This window comes from Staurois parvus, unplaced genomic scaffold (genome assembly GCF_062004578.1).
Source record: "Staurois parvus isolate SC_StPar_1 unplaced genomic scaffold, SC_StPar_1.0 ptg000714l, whole genome shotgun sequence".
NCBI lineage: Eukaryota > Metazoa > Chordata > Amphibia > Anura > Ranidae > Staurois > Staurois parvus.
This window is the reverse complement of record NW_028318510.1, coordinates 1-15,027: the sequence shown is the minus strand read 5'-3', so window position 1 is coordinate 15,027 and position 15,027 is coordinate 1. Positions and strand designations below refer to the sequence as shown.

The 15,027-nt window shown below is 46.0% G+C and overlaps 1 protein-coding gene across 1 annotated transcript in view; it reads right to left on the bottom strand.

Annotated features, from left to right (window-relative positions):
* Positions 1–14,457, bottom strand: part of IPO11 (importin 11) — a 661,807-nt gene extending 647,350 nt beyond the window's left edge. Inside the window, exon 1 of the mRNA XM_089653447.1 lies at positions 14,380–14,457. The gene's annotated coding sequence lies outside the window, so the exon portion shown is untranslated. The remainder of the gene's footprint in view (positions 1–14,379) is intronic.
* Between the last annotated feature and the right edge of the window lie 570 nt (positions 14,458–15,027).

Here is a 15,027-nt window from a genome sequence, read left to right as displayed (position 1 = left end):
TGATTATTATATTAAAGAGCATACCCTAGGTAGTAAGTTACAATATTCTGACAGCTGCACCTACAGACACACAGACCACCTCACTGGGTCACTATTTCCTGAGGTATTTGCTATATAACTTCCTTTCTTTGGGACTCCTTTATCACCAATCACACTTCAAACTTAAAAAAAAAATTAAAAGGGACCAGATAGGCTTTTTATAGCAGAAGAGACAAAATATGTCTATTCTGCAATACGGAATTTTTACCTGTCAATTCACAATCTTCTAGACAATATACACCGAGCTGTGCATGTACATTTTCTGCATGCACAGGAGTTAAGGTGTTACTAAACCCAGGACCCTGCATCCAGTACATCTGGTCTCCCTCAGTACACAGAACATGGAAGTGCAATTACTTTAGTAAACATTAACTGCTAAATCCCTTTACTCATCAGCAGTTAGAGCAGTCTTGTGACTTTTATCAGTGTCCTGCCAAGCACGTTAAAGCTTCTAGGAGGCGTTTTCATTCTGCTCTAGCAGGATGCAAAACCCCTGACCTTTGTCTGGGCAGTGCTGATTGGAACTGTGCTGATCACATCCACTCTCCCAAAAAAAAAAAAAAAAAAAACCTCTTCTGCAATACACACCAAACTGAACATGTGCAGAGTGACTTCATACTGATGTCTTATCAGTAGATAAGAGGGGAGCACTGGAAGTAGGGGAGGATCAGAGAAGTCAGAATCAAATTTTACACAATGCCGAGGCTGTCCTATGAGGCTGCATAACCCCTGACCCTCTGTCTGGACAGTACTGATTGGCCCTGTCCTAATCACGTGCACCTTCCCAAAGGAAAAAAAAACCTCTCTAGCCATACACACTAAACTGAGCAAGTGCAGAGTGACTCCTAGAGCTCTGTACTATCAGCAGATGGATTGGGGACAGTAGAAGACAGGATCAAACAGCCTCTTTTACACAATACAGAGGATTAACCCCTTAGTTTCCAGTGAGTATAACAAGCATGATTTACTGCATATACAGACTGATTTTACTGTTGTGGGTTTAGTAACACTTTTATGTACAAACAAAACTTTTTTTTCATTTTGGGTACAGGTACAGTAATCAAGGGTTTCTCACTGGAAGATTTTCCTACTATTCATGTTCTGTAAACAACACAAAATGAGTAATTTTCTGTCACTTTTGGAGATACCAGTAAACAGGACAAATAAAGAGTGTGAATCTCCCTGATAGGGACACAGACAGCAATGAAAGCCTGACATGTTCTAATAATCTCCACACTATCCAAAACTACAAAAAAAGATATGTTTTGTGCTTAGTTATACTTTTTTTTTTTTTTGAATCAGGTCATTTTTATTAACCAGATTTTCAATAACAGTAAACAAAAGGTAAAAAAACAAGTAAAGAAAAAGAAAGCAAGACACTTCACATACCCAATACTAGTTGTCAAATCTGACAATATAAAAATATGACAAATGTTTACATACAAAAGACAAATGTTAGATCATACAGAACATATACAATATTTATCATACACCATAAGAGATGGATCACCCGCCTTCAATACCATAAATAGTACCAATTAGGTCTAAATAACAGATGTAGGAGTAGCAACCCATGCAGAGTACTCAACATACAGTACATTTTAAAAATTCTTCACTTAAGTAGCAATGTACATCATTTAACTGTCCCCTATGACACCCTGAGAAAAAGATGAGTGGGATGATTGATTACAATCTAGCCACCAGGACCACGTTTTTTAAAAATTTTTGGGAGCATTCTCTATGTTTGTGCATTAACTCTTCTCTCCTCAGTGTAAAATTTAGTGCTTCACACCACTGATCATACGGAGGAGGTGTAGGTGAAATTCATTTCTGCAAAATGAGTTTACGAACTAAATATAGGGATCTTGTCCACATTAGATGCATTTTCAGTCTGGAAAAAAAATTAAAGCAGAATTCCAGTTGAAAAAAAAAAATAAAAGTCAGCAGCAACAAAAACTGTAGCTTCTGACTTGTAAAATACAGACACTTATCTGTCCCTCGGTCCAGCGATGTTCTCACCATGGCTGGTTTCACCGTCTTCTCTCCGCTGCGACGGCATCTACAGTGTGGGCGCCCAGCTTGCGGCTTCACAGCCAGGTGCCCACTGCACATGTGCGAGAAGCGTTGTGTTTTGTGAATGGCCCCGTAGTCTTCTAGGACCTGTCACGAGTCCCAGAAGACTACGGGGAGGGAGGAGGACAACTTCCGCTTCCGATCGCCTTAGGCGATCGCAGAGGAAGTGGGTCCCTGTCAAAATCGGGTACCCGCTCCCCCCCTCACCAATGGTGCCAATCCTTAATGGGGAGCAGGGGACAAAAGCTTAACAGAACCTGAGTAGAGCCGAGTAAATTAAGAGTTTCAAACATAAACACCTATTAACGATGGAGTTTTGGGCTTCGCAACAATTGTGAATAAGAGATCCTGTGGCTGAGGTAAGTCTAGGGCATTGTGGAGATGTTGCTTCCCCCACAAGAGTGGAGTTTCAGTGGAGTATAATGTACTTTATGGACTATGAATAGCTAAGTCAAATGATGCGAAGGGGAGAGAAACCTTTGGCAACATTTCCAGTGCCTGAGTGCACTCTTCATCATCCAGTGATGTTATATCCTGTTGCCAATTACGTAGGCTATTCACTTGTATCCTAGCTATAACATAAATATATTATTAATATTATTATTATTAATATAAATCCCCTATCAACCCTCACTTAGTAAAGGATGTAGCAATAGCAATGGAACAGATTGTAGAGGGATTGTACTTAAATGATTCTCGAGTCTGTAGAGCATGACGTAATTGAAGATATTGAACAAATTGTATTTTTTGCTACATACTTACTGGTAAAACTCATTTCTTAGCATACATCATGGGACACAGAACAGGCTATAATAATGACCATGTGGGTTATATGCCACCTATAAGTGAATGGACACTGGCCGACCAATCAAACAGGAAGTCCTCCCCTATATAACCCCTCCTACACCAGAAGTACTTCAGTTTTTGTAGCAAGCAATGAAATTCCAGAAAGAAAATTCTGTGACCAGTGATTTACTCAAAACAATTTATTTTACAGGTAAATATATAGAAAAAAAATCAATTTTCTTTATCGTACATCTAGGAACACAGAGCAGGCTATAATGATGATTATGTGGAATTTCCCAAAGCAATAAAAATCTGAGGGGTGGGTGACACCATAATAATCACCACCATCAATCCCAAAAGGACCTACTCAGCCATTTGTAATACACTGCAGCCAAAAGAAGAATCCTCCACGGCTCTGACATACACCTGGTAAAACCTTGTGAATGTATGAACCAAAGACCATGTAGCAGCCTTGCAAACCTGAGCAACTGACGCCTAATGGCGGATAGCCCAAGATGCCCCCAAACTCCTGGTAGAGTATGCTCTCACCCGAAAGTGTGGAACTTTGCCCTTCAAACCATAGGTTTGAATGATTAACTGGTGGATCCGATGAGAAATAGAGGATTTGGACACCACCTGCCCTTTCCTAGGTCCTGGCAGAACAGACATCTTTCTAATTTTTGCTGTCATTCTCAAGAAGACCCTTTTATCCCTTACCATATCTAGGGCATGTAAAGATCCATTTCTTGCTGACTGAGGCCAAGGAAAAAATGAGGGCAGTACAATGTCCTGATTCAAATGAATACTAGAAACCACCTTTTGGCAAAAAAAGAGATGAGGCCACGACACCACCTTATCCTGATGAAAAACCAAAACCGGTTCTCTAGAAGAAAGAGCTGCCAGCTCCGACACTCTTCCTACAGAAGTGATTGCCACTTACCGAGTCAACAGAACTAACGGAATTTCCCTAATAGGCTCAAATGGTGGTTTCTGCAATACTACCAAGAGCAAGTTCAAGTCCCAAAGACACAGGGGCTGTCTGACAAAAGGAACTGTACACATCACTCCCTGCAAAAAAGTGCGAACCAAAGAGTGAGAAGAAATGGGTCTTTAGAATAAAATGTCCAAAGCTGAAAACTGGGTATTAATAGTACCAACAGCCAACCGGTTCTCCACTCCTGACTGGGGAAAAGACAAAATTCTCCCAATCATAAATTTCCCCTTATACCAGGAAATATACGCCAAGCTTGACACCCCCCCATCTTTCAAAATTTGGGGCTCAAAAGCCATGGCGTCAAATTCAGAGACCGTAAAGCTGGATGCAATATTGGTCCCTGAGACAGCAGGTCTGACCAGTTCGGCAGCACTTACGGATTTTCCACTGGTAGCTTCACTTGTTCATGTACCAAGCCCCCCGGGTTAGGCCTGAGCAACCAATATCATCGGAATTACCCCCTTCTGAATCCTGCGTGAGACATGGCAGTAGTTGAATCGGGGGAAAAGAGTAAATTAGGGCAAATTGGTCCCAAGATATTACCAAGGCATCCATCCCTACCACGAAAGGATCCCAAATCCGGGAGTTGTTGTCTGGGCACCCCCAAAGCTAGCAGACCGCTGAGAAAGCCTCGGGATGCAAGGTCCATTCCCCCAGAACTAAATGCCGGCAACTGAGGTAATCTGCATGCCAATTCTCTATCCCCGGAATGCATACCGCTGACAGAGTTTGCACATGCCCTTCTGCCCAAGCCAGAATGTGGTTTACTTCCCCCTGAGCTCTCCAGCTCCTGGTACCTCCTTGGTTGATGTATGCCACCGCTATGGCATTGTCGGACTGCATTCTGACCGGCCGAGCCTGAAGCTTGGACGTCCAATATCTCAGGGCAAACCCCACCGCATGAAGTTCTAGGAGACTGATAGGTAGAACTCTTTTTTGCGGGCAAAATGTCCCCTGGACTGTGGCCCCTTCCAGAGTAGCCCCCCAACCCAAGGGGCTGGCATCGGTGGTTACCAGCTTCCACACCACTGGCAGAAAAGATCTCCCTTTTTCAAAATTGCAAACTTCCAACCACCAATTCAAGACCCGCAGTACCCCAGGGCACAGAGACATGCGGCAATCCAGTGCTGGAATCTTCTTGTTCCAAACAGAAAGAATGTTCCTCTGCAAAGGTCTGGCGTGAAATTGCGAATAGAAAACTGCCTCGAACAAAGACACCAGTTTCCCCAGTAATCTCATGCAGAGACATATCGGAGGATGTTTCCTACTTTTTAAACTCCAAGCCTGATCTTTCATGGTGTGACTCTTTTCTGGAGGCAGAAACTCTTTTGCCTGAACCATGTCTAGGACCATCCCCAAATTCTCCAGGCTTTGTACTGGCTCCAGGGCCAACTTCTTGAAGTTGAGCACCGAGCCCAGGTGTCCCAGGGTATGAACCGCAAAGGCCACGTTTTGTCTCAAGTTTGGAACAGACTGACTCCTGAGGGTAGATCGTCCAGATAACACAAGACCGATACTCCCCAAGTTCTGAGCTGCCCCAACACTGGAGACAGAATTTTTGTGAACACTCGAGAGGCCATGGTCAACCCAAAAGGTAGTGCCACAAACTGAAAATGCAAATTGCAGAAACTTTTGATGAGAGAGAAATATCAGAACATGAAGGTATGAATCCTTGATGTCTAGAAAATTTCCATCCTGTAACGAGGCCATTAATGACCAGGCTGATTCCATCCGAAAAGAATTAACAATTAGAAACTGATTCAGTCTCTTGAGATCTAGAATAATCCTTACATCCTCATTTGGTTTTGGAACCCCGAAAAGGTTTGAATAAAACCCCTGGAATCTTTTGTCTGCTGGGACTTACATAATCAAACCTTGGGACAACTTCCGGTCTAGTGCCTGCAAAAAAGAAAGATGTAACTGCTTTCATATCTGCTAGTGTTGGCTGGGTCTGGAGCAGGGGAATCTGCAGGGGTAGATTCAGAGTCCAAGACAGGATTACTCACTGAGCCATGTGGTAGGCCCCATGAGGTAATGTCTTCCCCCCAGGCCAGAGAATCTGCAGCAGGGGAATCCACTACAGCCACCGACGGTACTGGGACCTGGGTGACATCATGCCTGCTGGATTCCTTAACTGTAAAGTCAAACTGCTCCAGGCGGGTGGTGGTATCCCGGAGTTTCTCTTACACCGAGCGTTGTGGTTGCACACCGGCGCCATCTTGGGGGAACGGTCCACGGTTGCTGTGTTGTCTTTGTTCTTATTAGTAATGGTTTAAAGCAAATGCAGCACACCAGGAAGGAGCTTTAACGGTACAGGGAATTATTAGCTTGAAGATCAGCCAGGTTTAGCAGGATGGGTCCTGATGCAGGATGAGAAATTCAAGATGGAGTAGAAGAGCTCTGCCCCGCTCACATTGCTGTCTAAGACATACCCCCTGCTTAGTTATACTTTAAACTGGTTTTAAAGGCTCAAGGCTTTTTTACCACTATGCACTCTATGCATGAAGGTAAAAAAAAAAAAACTGTGTGCAGTGCCGCGCCCCCCCAAATCCTACCCGAGTCCCATCTGATCCGGAGATGTTCACAAAAGCCTCAGCTGTATGGGGACTCTGCCTCCTCATTGGTTTAAAAAGCAGCGGGAGCCCATTGGCTCCCGCTGCTGTCAATCACAGCCAGTGAGCCGATGAGGAGAGCGCGGGGGGGCAAGCTGCGGCTCTGTGTTTTGTGGAGGCATAAAGCAGCAGCTCAGGAGCAAGCACATAGTGGTGCTCCCAGGACAAGCAGCTTCCCTTGGGGGCACTGTTTGAGGGGGAGGAGCCAGAGTGCCAGCAGGGACCCGAAAAGAAGAGTATCAAGGCAGCTGTGTGCAAAACTACTGCACACAGCAGGCAAGTATGACGTCATTTTATTTATTAAAAAAAAAAAAAACTTAAGTATCACTTTAAGTCATCCTAGCAAGGACAGTCAGGATGGCTGATGATCCTGAACCCAGAAGACCACCAAGCAAAGACATCAGCACTGGAGAGAGAACGCACGGATGTATGTGGGAGACAGCAAGGTAGGTGTTTCAGCATAACAGGCAAGTGTTTTCTCACGATCACCAGATTACCAACAAACAGGAAATGACTGACTGGTGCAGAACAGCAATGCCTGGAGGAAAAACTCAACTACGCAGCAGTGCGCAAAGTGCTGGAGCCTATCCTTGTGTGCCCAGCTTTCCGGGGAGGCAGAGGGGGGCCACAGCAAAGTCATCAGAGACTCTCATAAACCAAGGACAAGGTGCTAACTATTTTCAAAGTGCCTCCCTCCCCTCTCTGTTCACAGGACTTGATTGACAGCAGCAGGAGGAAAGGCTTTTTTACCTTAATGTAGAGAGTGCATTAAAGGAGAAGTACAGCCAGAGCTCTTTTAACTGCTTCTCCTGTGGATCACAGGAGTGTAGTTCATTGTGCATTCCTGTGACCCGTTTACAGCCAACAGCGGGCTGAAGCCGTTGGCTGACATCACTCAGCCTACCAGGTGAAGCCACCCCAGAGTCTCGAGCGGCACCTGGCTCAGCGATCTGCTCAGAGCCTGAGCCAGCGACTCTCTCCCCCTCCACAGCCCAGTGCTGCAGTGAGCGCGGGCCTGGGGGTGCAGCCGGAGCAGACAGCAGTACGGCTAGGTTCACACCTATGCAGTTTGTGTTTAATCCATTTTTACAGCGCTTTTTGTGGTGCGTTTTTGACACGTTTTTGATGATCTTTGCATTATTTTTTCCAGATTCAAAATGCAAACCACATCAAAAATGTGTCAAAACCGCACTACAAAAAAGGACTACATGCATTTCTGCAGCATCTCCATTGAAGTCTATTGAACCAAAAACATAACGTTTTGCGTTTAAAAAAAGTCCCAGACCCTTTCCAAAAAACACACTTGGTGAAAATACGGAGATGTGAACCTATCCCATAGGAAATCATGTTAAATGGACTGCTGTACGTTTCTGCAAAACGCAACTGGAAAGAGGAGCTGTGAGAACTCACTGTGTTCTCACACTTAGAGCCAGGGGTGGGATAGTCGCAGAATCGGACCATTGCTGCATCCACCTAGGTAAGAATGCTTGGGGGGGAACAAACCCCATACTTCTCTTTTAAAGGATAAATTCACCTTTGGGAACATGTTCCCATAGCTGCAGCTGTGTCCGCCACCCCCTCTGGCAGATATTATGGGGAGACTTCTCCCCATACTGTCTGTCAGATTTTAAACCAGCACAGCCATGCGGGGCTCCGCCCACATGGCTGCGTCAGTCATTCACAGACTTCCATGAATGAATGAACTGCAATTCCTGGCAGCCTTACCAGTGGTGGGCTTGTAGTTTTCAATTAACTACCACAGCACTGTGGAGTGTCATTGAAGTTTCCCGTCAGAATATCTGCTTGGTCATACATCCTGTATGGCAAGCAGATATTCTGACAGGTCTGCAGGAGACCTGCATGACATCAGCCATCTACTGATCACTGGTGCAATGCTTTCCAGGATCCTTTGGACAAAAATAATAAATGCACATTTTTTTACCTACAAAAAAAAAAATGTGCATTTATAATTGTTGTTGAAAAGGTGAACTTATCCTTTAAAATAAAAAAAATTACCTTTACAACCACTTTAACCACTTCCTGTCTGGACAATTTTACCCCCTTCCTGTCCAGAGCAATTTTCAGCTTTCAGTGCTATCACACTTTGAATGACAATTGCGTGGTCATGCAACACTGTACCCATATGAATTTTTTACCATTTTTTTGAAACAGATAAAACTTTATTTTGGTGGGATTTTAATTTTTTTTGCTATGTAAAAGAAAAAGAAGTCCAAAAATGTCATCATAAATCTTGGCCAAAAATTATTCCGTTACCTTTTTAGCAAAAAAAAAAAAAAAAAAGCCAAATTAGTTTATAACCAAAAATTATATTTTTTAAACATTTTTTTATTGTTTTTTTACATACTGTCACCCTAGCAGTACAGTGTCACCATGGTGACACTGTACTACTTCTGGGGGGTGATGAAGGTTTTTTTTTTTTACACACTGATTCTTTTTACACCCATATAGGATGTAAAAGCAATCATTTCTCTTTCTCTCTGTCTGCATTCTTGCAGCCATTGAGAACTACTGAGTGAGCTGTGATTGGTCACAGCTTGTCACATGGTACAAGGCTGTTGTGAATAGCCTTGTACCATGTGACCTCTGTGATCATTCACAGATTTCACACATAGTAAGCAAGGATGTCACAAGTGACAACTTGCTTACTACTTTGCATGTGATCACTGATTGGCCCATCAGTGATCATATGATCGGGACCTCATATAGAGGTCCCGTCCGATGATCGGTGTTTCACTGTGTCTGGAGGACATAGCGGGCACCGGATGGTGGTGCTGCACGCTCCCAGGGAGCGCACACAAGCAGGATGCGGGGAGGCCATTTATAAACGGCCACACGACCCTGCAGAGCCACCGTCTGGCCATTTATATACAACGGCTAGACGGGAGGTGGTTAAAGAACATCTAAGGAGGCTGTTATTAGTATGAAAATGTACCTAGTATTGGATGATTCCAGTGGAGTCCATGATTCCCCTCACTGACTGTAAACAGGTGTGCAGAATTTCGGACTTCACATGCTGCATACTTGTTCCAGGACAGTGCCTCAGAAAGTACCAAGGACACAGAAAGCCAGACAACCAGCATTTCAGATGAGATTTAGAGATGACATCCTAAATATTAACATACAGCCCTCCTTCAAAAATGATTCTACTACATTAATTTACTAATCCCAGAGATTCTGTGTTTCTTTCACTATAGGCCCAAAACTACAAAGATATTACTGTATACATTCCCCATGTGTAGACTCCGGTGTTCTGCATATAGAGGATGGGAATTGCTAGCAATCCCGATATCACTCCCATAGACACGGCTGATGTGAATAGAATGGCTTGTGTCCATTAATATCTCCAGCACTGTACATGGTGCACTGCATGTCTCCTCAGAGGAGTGCCGGCCTATCAATGTACAAGAACCACACGGACACCACTATGAAGAATTCCTCCTGGTGATCAATAAGGGCTCATGTACACTGCAGCTACTAAACTGACGTTCAGGAGCTGTTCAGCGGTTTTTTCAACAGCCCCTGAACTCTCCCTAATGTTTTCCTATGTGTCCATGTGCACATCATCGCTTACAGGCAGTTGAGTTTACAGACGTTTTTTTGAACGCACCAAACTTGCGGTCAGGAGTAGATTTTACTGACGTTTCAAACGCTTTTAAACGCGTTTAACCACGTTTATAAGCATTTGCGTTTCAAAGCCTTTTTAACTGTTCCATGTCCAGATGCTGTCCAGAGCCTTCAGCTGCCATCAGCAGAAACGCATGCAAAGCATTTTCCATGTATTCAAATGGAACCCGGTACACCAGCGCAGTCAGTTCCAGGTTTCACGGGACGGAAACAATTGTAGAACGTGCTGCATTATGCTCATGATGGGGTCCATAGTGAATACAAGCAGAAAAAAACAGGTCATCTAAACACATACTGCTCTCTCTGCCTCTGCTCTCTCTATTCTTCTCAAAATGTCAGAAATGGTTCATTATTTACTATTTTTCAGTGCATTCCGGGCATTTGGGAAGGTCTCCTGAGGTTATCTTTTAAACACTTCTAAACACAAACGCACATTGTGACGGAAGTGACTTTTGGGGGTGGGGGGACCTCTGTATCATCTCCCCAAATCATTATGTTTAACCCACCCTGTGCCTGTTTAAGGGGTACAGGGTGTGTATGTGAATGTCTGAGTCTTGTGTATAGTGTGTGTTCCTATGTCTAGGCCACATGGCTGTCCATTGTCTGTTTGCCATGTGCTACCCCCCATTGTGCTGTGTCTTCCTGTCCAGCCAACTATTATGGGATGTACTGTTTGTGTATTGGTGTGGGGGTTGGTCAATGTCCTTTACCATGTGTTTCATCCCATTGTTCTTTGTCTGGGTGGGATGGGGCGGGCTGATGATGTATTTCCTGTTCCTGGTTGTGTTTCCCCGCCCTCTGTATAAAACATGTTGTTTGTGTAAAATAAAGAGTTGTTGGCTTCCTGTATTATGAAGAGCTGGGTATTGTCTTTTTCCTGAGGGATTTCAAGGGCGTGGTCCGTGGATGGTGTTCGGACAGGGGAAGTTGTGCTATAACGGAAAAACTCAGTGCGGTCTGGGTTCCGGTTCCGTTACACACATAAACGCAGTATGCAAACGCGGCTAAACTGACTTTTTTACCTACGTTTTCCAGCAGTCAGTTTCCATCGTTCAGAAAAGTTTTCCAAATGCCCCGTGTACATGAGCCCTAAGAAGGACAGGTCATACCAAACCCAAAATAAAACATCTCCTAATCTACTATACAACACGTGTTATGAAATAGTCATCATTAGTAAATAGAGATTTGAAAATTCCACAGGAAATAAACAGATGCTAAGAAAAGAGATCTGAACACAGAGATTTATTGAAACAAACGTATTTCCATGATCAGCTGCACCCTCAGGAAGATTTACTAAAACTGGAGCACTCGGAACCTGGTGCAGCTGTGCACGGGAGCCAATCAGCTTCTAACTTCAGCTTGTTCAGTTAAGGTTTGATAATAAAACCTGGAAACTGATTGGTTATTGTGCACCGCTACAACAGATTTTGAGTGCACCAGTTTTAGTAAAGCCCCTCCCCCCCATAGTGTGTACACCATGATGTATGGAGAGGAAGAGGAGAACTGTGAAATAAAGGCAGTCTGCTACAAAATCTCCTTTGTTTCCATTATCCCAGGTTCCTGCTAATAGAAACCATACACATGGAGTATACAAAGCGAGGGGGGGGGGGCACACACTGTACACATGCATACACATGGAGTATGTACACACAGGGATTGGGGGGTGGAGTTAGTACACACACTGTGCATATGGAGGGCACACAGGGATATGAGGGGGGATTGTGCCCAATGGGGGAGAATTACTAAAACTGGTGCACATAGAACCTGGTGCAGATCTGCATAGTAACCAATCAAATTCCAAGTTTTGTCGAAGCTTAATTGAATGAGCTGAAGTTAGAAGCTGATTGGCTGCCATGCACAGCTGCACCAGTTCTAGTATATCTCCTCCATGGATGGGGTTAGGGCACACTGAACACATGGAGTATACACAGGGATGAGGGGGGGAGGGCACACTGTACATATGGAGTATACACAGGGATGAGGGGGGAGGGTACACTCTACACATGGAGTTTACACAGGGATGAGGGCACACTGTACACATGGAGTATACACAGGGATGAGGGGGGGAGGGCACACTGTACACATGGAGTATACACAGGGAAGGGGGGAGGAGGCACACTGAACACATGGAGTATACACAGGGATGAGGGGGGAGGGCACACTGTACACATAGAGTATACACAGGGATGAGGGGGGAGGGTACACTCTACACAGAGTTTACACAGGGATGAGGGCACACTGTACACATGGAGTATACACAGGGATGGGGGGAGGAGGGCACACTGTACACATGGAGTATACACAGGGATGGGGGGGGGGGGGGGCACACAGTACACATGGAGTATACACAGGGATGGGGGGAGGAGGGCACACTATACACATGGAGTATACACAGGAATGGGGGGAGGAGGGCACACTATACACATGGAGTATACACAGGAATGGGGGGAGGAGGGCACACTATACACATGGAGTATACACAGGGATGAGGGGGGAGGGTACACTGTACACATGGAGTATACACAGGGATGGGGGGGGGGGAGGGCACACAGTACACATGGAGTATACACAGGGATGGGGGGAGGAGGGCACACTATACACATGGAGTATACACAGGAATGGGGGGAGGAGGGCACACTATACACATGGAGTATACACAGGGATGAGGGGGGAGGGTACACTGTACACATGGAGTATACACAGGGATGGGGGGGAGGGCACACAGTACACATGGAGTATACACAGGGATGGGGGGAGGAGGGCACACTATACACATGGAGTATACACAGGAATGGGGGGAGGAGGGCACACTATACACATGGAGTATACACAGGGATGAGGGGGGAGGGTACACTGTACACATGGAGTATACACAGGGATGGGGGGGGGGAGGGCACACAGTACACATGGAGTATACACAGGGATGGGGGGAGGAGGGCACACTATACACATGGAGTATACACAGGAATGGGGGGAGGAGGGCACACTATACACATGGAGTATACACAGGGATGAGGGGGGAGGGTACACTGTACACATGGAGTATACACAGGGATGAGGGGGGAGGGTACACTCTACACATAGAGTTTACACAGGGATGAGGGCACACTGTACACATGGAGTATACACAGGGATGGGGGGAGGAGGGCACACAGTACACATGGAGTATACACAGGGATGAGGGGGGGAGGGCACAATGTACACATGGAGTATACACAGGGATGAAGGGGGAGGGCACAATGTACACATGGAGTATACACAGGGATGAGGGGGGAGGGCACAATGTACACATGGAGTATACACAGGGATGAGGGGGGAGGGCACAATGTACACATGGAGTATACACAGGGATGAGGGGGGGAGGGCACAATGTACACATGGAGTATACACAGGAATGAGGGGGGAGGGCACAATGTACACATGGAGTATACACAGGGATGGGGGCACACTGTACACATGGAGTATACACAGGGATGGGGGGAGGAGGGCACAATATACACATGGAGTATACACAGGGATGGGGGGAGGAGGGCACAATATACACATGGAGTATACACAGGGATGAGGGGGGAGGGCACACTATACACATGGAGTATACACAGGGATGAGGGGGGAGGGCACACTATACACATGGAGTATACACAGGGATGAGGGGGGAGGGCACACTCTACACATGGAGTATACACAGGGGGGAGGGTACACTGTACACATGGAGTATACACAGGGATGAGGGGGGAGGGTACACTGTACACATGGAGTATACACAGGGACGAGGGCACACTGTACACATGGAGTATACACAGGGATGAGGGGGGGGGAGGGCACACTGTACACATGGAGTATACACAGGGATGAGGGGGGGAGGGCACACTATACACATGGAGTATACACAGGGATGGGGGGAGGAGGGCACACTGTACACATGGAGTATACACAGGGATGGGGGGGAGGAGGGCACACAGTACACATGGAGTATACACAGGGATGGGGGGGAGGAGGGCACACAGTACACATGGAGTATACACAGGGACGAGGGCACACTGTACACATGGAGTATACACAGGGATGAGGGGGGGAGGGCACACTATACACATGGAGTGTACACATGGCCTGCGATGCTCTAGGTAGGTAGGTCGGTCCCTGTCTGTCCTGACCCCCCGGGTCCTGTCTCTGTACCCCTAAGTCCAGGTACTACCCCCCACCCCACTCCCTCCACCACTCTGCACTCACCACACTGCCTTCCCTCGTCCAATCCACTCTGGAAGTAGAGGACTACCAATCCCGGCATGCTCCTGTTCCGGCGCTCTCGGTGGCGTCACGCGGATGCGCCTCTCAGGACGGTCGCACGTTGTTGGTGATCAGTCCGGGAAGAGAGGAGTCACCATGCCGAAAGTGAGAGCGAAGAAGAAGAGCCGGACACACCGGGAGGTCCGGAGTCAGGGTGAGTGGTGAGGAGAAGAAGGGGGGTCTGTTGTTATTATTGGGTGGAAGGTTCACTATCAGTGGTGGTGTTGTCAGCGGAGATGTTCTGAACGTTTAGTTGTACGTGGAATGTGCAATGTGATTGGATGCTCAGCGGCATAGACAACTGATTACCTCATTTCAGGGTATTATCCATGTCCGTGCTATCCTTACTTCCTGTCTTGGTGACAACCACTCTCACCACTTATTGTAATGGTGTCACAGGAAGTGTAGGGAAATCTTCTCAGTGAGGTTAAAGGGAGGAATATATAGCTGACAAGCTTCCCCCACACCACTACAATAATACTGACCAGAGTTAGCGTCTGTGGAGATGGTTTTAGTTCTCAGAAATTTCCAAATATCAGCACCACACAGAGCATCCCCATGACAGATGTCCAACACCCTGGACATCCTCTC